General features: G+C 40.0%; 1 non-coding gene across 1 annotated transcript; it reads left to right on the forward strand.

The window, feature by feature from the left end:
• The first annotated feature begins 2,203 nt into the window (after window positions 1-2,203).
• On the forward strand, window positions 2,204-2,310 carry LOC145013576 (small nucleolar RNA R71). The gene has a single exon (XR_013665126.1). It is a non-coding gene; the product is annotated as a small nucleolar RNA R71 (small nucleolar RNA).
• Window positions 2,311-5,091: the final 2,781 nt, after the last annotated feature.

Genomic DNA, 5,091 nt, shown 5'->3' on the forward strand with positions numbered 1-5,091 from the left:
ACATCATATCATGCTAGCACATAAAACATATCAGATAGTGGCTAACCAGACAATTATCTAACAAACAACTCCTACTAGTAGGTCGACATTGTGGCCTTAGACCCACTTCTACTGAAAGGTAACTCACCTCACATTGCTGAAATCCCGAAGACACAACCCAAAGGCCCAATGGTAAAACTATAATTCCTCCTTTTCCGTCTTGGATAGATCCGAGGCTATGATTACTGGCTTCTGATTTCCTTCTTCCAGAAAGGCATACTCCAGATGGTCAGGTAACGTTTTAAGCTCTGTTTGGTTGTTCTTAGTGACGGACTCGCCTAGTACAGATGTGGTACTTGGCGAGTTTGCAGCTGCATTCACGACTTCTGTCTTTTCTTCAGATGTACTCGGCGAGTAGATCGGCATTACTCGGCGAGTAGGGCTGTCAGATTGCTTCATTATTTCTTCATACTCCACTTCTTCCAACAGTCTTTCAATCTCTAATAAATCCTTTTCTGGATCAAATGCTTCATCTAAAGCTGCAAACTTGCTGGAATCTTCAGGTATGTCTTCATCCAATAGTTCGTCAAGCATGTCGATTGAGAATGTCGTGTCGTCACTACTCCTAGAGTACTTCATAGCTTGGTCTACCCCGAATGTTACTGAATCGTCCCCAACTCGCAAGGTGAGCTTAGAATCTCTCATGTGTACGATAGTGCTAGCTGTGTTGAGGAAAGGCCTTCCAAGGATAATTGGCACTTGCAGATCCGCCTCCATGTCTAGAATGATGAAATCAGCCGGAAAGACAAATTTGTCCACTTTCACTAGCAAATCTTCACATATGCCTCTTGGAAAGGTGACTGTCTTGTTTGCCAAATGAATTGCCATGCGAATTGGCCTTGGCTCCGGGAGGTCTAGCTTCTTAAAGAATGAGTATGGCATAAGATTCACACTTGCTCCAGAATCAGCTAAGGCATGAATTGCAGCCAAGTTACCCAATTGGCAAGGTAAAGTTAAGCTCCCCGGATCACCCTTCTTCTTTGGTAGCTTGTTTAGCATTGCGGCGGAGCAGTTCTCATTAAGCACTACCTTCTGTACTTCCTCCATCTTTCTTCTATTGGTGAGGAGCTCCTTAAGGAACTTTGCATACTTGGGCATTTGCATGACGAATTCAATGAAAGGAATGTTGATTTGAAGAGTTTTAATGTGGTATAGAAACTTCTAATATTCCTCTTCCTGCTTCTCTTTCTTGGCTCGGGCTGGGTATGGCATTGGAGGCTGGTAAGGCTTTACGGGGGGCTATTCACTCATTTTTGATGGGGTACTCGCCGAGTCCATCGGCCCTACTCGGCGAGAAAGACTCTTATATTGTGATTCTTGGTTTTCTGCTTGTTCTTTCGCTCCTTCCTTCTGTGAGTCCCTGGTTGCTTCAGTTCGAATGGGGGCCAGAGGAGTGATGATCTTCCCACTTCTTGTTGTGACAATGTTTATTTGCGTGCCTCGTGGGTTGTTTTTGGTTTTGCTAGGAAGTTCACCCGGTGACCTTTGGTTAAGTTGTTGAGCAAGTTGCCCAAGCTGTGTTTCTATATTGTGGATGGATGCTTGCTGGTTCCTGAGCATGGTTCTTGTTTCTTAGATAGCAGCATCATGGTCACTATGCCTTTTTTCGGAAGCAGCCACAAATTTAGTAAGCATATCTTCCAAGCTTGGCTTCCTTTCTTGCACCGGCTCCTCCTTTTGATAAAATCCTCTTTCTTTTTGTCTATACTTCTCCTCCTTGGCCTTCTTGTACTCTTTGTAAGGAAGCCACTTATTCTTTTGTTTGCGCCAATCCTCATCATATCGGTTTCCGCTCGAATAACACGCTTGCGCCTTCTTGTTGCCATTCTCATCCAAATCGCAATCTTTAGTGAGGTGAGGTCCATTGCAGTTTTCACAACCCACCCGAATAGCATGGATTGTTTGATCCATTTTGTCCATTCTCCTATCCATGGTTTTTAGCATAGCCATGACCGCGGATAAGTCTTCAGTAGCAGCATAAGCGGCTCCCCTCGTGACATCATGCCTAGGGTTATGGCATTCTCTAGAGTGTTTAGAGAATTCTTCAATCAATTCTTTAATCACCGGGGGTGGCTTCTTTGTAAGTGGTCCTTGCGAGTCTAGAAACTACCGGGTTGTGACATTGACTCCATCATAGAAGATGGAAACTTCTTGCTGGCTGTTTAGATCATGGTGTGGGCAATTTCTTAGCAGACTTTTGTACCTCTCCTATGCTTCATATAGCGACTCTCCAGCTTGTTGTTCAAAGTTTGCAATGGCCTTCTTCAGTTTGGCTATCTTGGAAGGTGGGCAAAAGTGATCAATGAATTCTTCCTTCATCTTGGCCCAAGTGGTGACTGATCCGGGGGCAAGTGACTTGAGCCAGTCTTTAGCAGCACCCTTGAAGGTTACCGGAAGCATACGAAGTAGTTGAGTTGTGCGGGTTACATTTGGAATATTGAAGTAATCAGCTACATCATTGACTTCATCCAAATGTTTGTAGGCATCTTCATGATCTTTCCCATAGAAAGGTATTTCCTTGAGTGAAGCTAGGATATGACCTTTTAGGTCGAAGGCAGCAGTCACGGGAATTGCGGGTTGCACAAGTCCCGGACCATTGTCGTCGCGCATCCTTTTCTTCCATTCTCCCATGGGGATTTCATAAATGTTAGCCATTGTGAACGCTAACTCTTCCTCCGACTCGGTTTCTTGCTCGTATGTTGCATCCTCTTCTTCCTCGGTCTCGTACCCAATATCTTCTTGAATTGGCTCCTCAATTATCAAAGAAGCGCTAGAAGCTCCTGATTTACTGCTCTTCTTTTTCCCAAAAACGGTTTTCAAGTTGGACAATGGTGATTTCTTTGGTGTACTTCAACTCTCCACGTCCTTTCCTTTGTTTCTTTTCAATGTGGATTCGGGATCTTCAAACGGGGGTACCAGTGGTGTGTTTGATCCTCTGGTCATGAAAGTCCTGAAATCAATAGAATAAAAAGCATAAAAAGAACAAAAAGATTGTACTAAAAAAAATCTACTGCTAACTAAACTGCTACTCGCCGAGTAGGTGCGATTGCACTCGGCGAGTATCAGTGGTATTTTGAAAAAAAATTCTAAATTTAATACTAAACTAAAACAGATACTAAAACCTAATTACTAATTACTAAATTGCAATAAATGAACTTTATGCAAGTAAACTCACACAAAGGATCGAAAAAATTAGGAATTAGCTTAATTATTTAGAACCGTTCCCCGGAAACGACGCCAAAAACTTGATGTGTGTTAAATGCACTTGTTTTATCCCTACTTTTAATTAATAAAATTGAACACACAAAGGCAGTGAACCTGTCTTTTAGTGGTATAGATTCGTAAGTAAGGTGTCGAACTCAGGGAACGGAAAATTAAACTAATGACTAATTTTAACTAAAACAAATAATAAAAGTAAAAGGTTTTTCTCTAGTTTTGCAAGACTAGAAACTTAGACACACTAAATTAACTAATTAACTAAAGCAACAACTATTCACCAAATTTGATAAAGATGTTTCCATTTAGGTTCAACCAATTCACTCCTATGGTTATTTAAATTTATGATAGATTAATTGCTATTGGTTACCAATTATAATAGTTAGGTTCATGTTCATTACTCCTAACCCTTAGACAATTAACTAATTTAAGCGTTGATCAAGTGTTTAAACTAATTAATTCCCTAGATTAATGATTTGGATTAAATAAGATTTGTAATGGTCATTTAAGTTATTAATTCAATTAACCTCTTGTTGATGGTTTCTCAAACAAGCTCACACATTAATCTTCCTATTTTCTTATTAATCTTAGTTTCATAATCATTACTTCTAAGCATATGGTTTAGTATTCACATAGACATATGAGGTTAACAATTAAGAGATGTTCATGCAACCTAATTGCCTTCCAATTAACAGAAAATAGTAGTGATTAATACATAAGGTTCTTTAACAAACTTAATTTAATAAATCACCAATAGACAATTAAGCAAAAATCAATAATTAAACCATAGGAGTTCCTTGGTATTCCCCAAACAGAAACACAGACGAATTTAGTTCATAATTGCAGTAGAAACAAACATAAAAACAAAGTTTATTAAAGCAAACATATTCAATTCCTAAATCTAAGTGGTAGAATTAACCTAATTGCTTGAATTCTTCAAAAGATTGAAGCTTAGAGTTCCTTAGCGTCTTCTAGGGCTCTTAGTCGCAGCTTAACCTTCAAAAATCGCCAGGAGTGTAGTCCCATCAGATAAGGATTCGTCTTTTATAGATATCCCAAAACAGGGTGTACTCGGCGAGTAGCAGAACCAACCCGTCGAGTAGGTCCATAGTTATCCGTCTTGAATCATCAGTCGTAGCTATCTTCTGGAACATCCTCGTGTACTCGCCGAGTAAAGTCGATCTACTCGCCGAGTAGATGGCCTTTTTCACTCTTTGATATTCAATTGCTTCCCCTTGCTCCCTTTTACTTCCAAGCATATCTTCTGGACTGAAAACAAAATTCACAACATTTTAAGTACCTTTTGTCCACATTATTCACATAATTAAATAAAAATACTAAGAATATATGCTAAATAATTAACTAATTATGCACATATCACCCATCAAAATCGAAGCCATTCAAAATTGGGAAGTGCCCCGTAATGCTTCCGAAATTCGAAGTTTCTTAGGTCTCGCGGGATATTACCGGAGATTCATTAAAGACTTTTCTCGTATAGTCGTACCCCTCACAAGCCTTACGCGGAAGGAAGTGAAGTTCGAATGGGGTGAAGATCAAGAAAAAGCTTTCTCAACTCTAAAAGACCTTTTAACTCATGCTCCCATCTTATCACTCCCAGAAGGTGATGATGATTTCTCCGTATATAGCGATGCTTCAAGATTGGTACTCGGTTGTGTGTTGATGCAGCGTGGTAAAGTGATAGCCTATGCCTCAAGACAACTGAAAGACTATGAAAAAAATTATCCCACCCATGATCTTGAACTTGCTGCAGTAGTATTTGCCCTAAAACTTTGGAGACATTACTTTTTTGGTACAAAATGCCAATTATTTACCGAC

This window comes from Lactuca saligna, chromosome 8, assembly GCF_052625555.1.
Source record: "Lactuca saligna cultivar CGN05327 chromosome 8, ASM5262555v1, whole genome shotgun sequence".
Taxonomy (NCBI): Eukaryota; Viridiplantae; Streptophyta; class Magnoliopsida; order Asterales; family Asteraceae; genus Lactuca; species Lactuca saligna.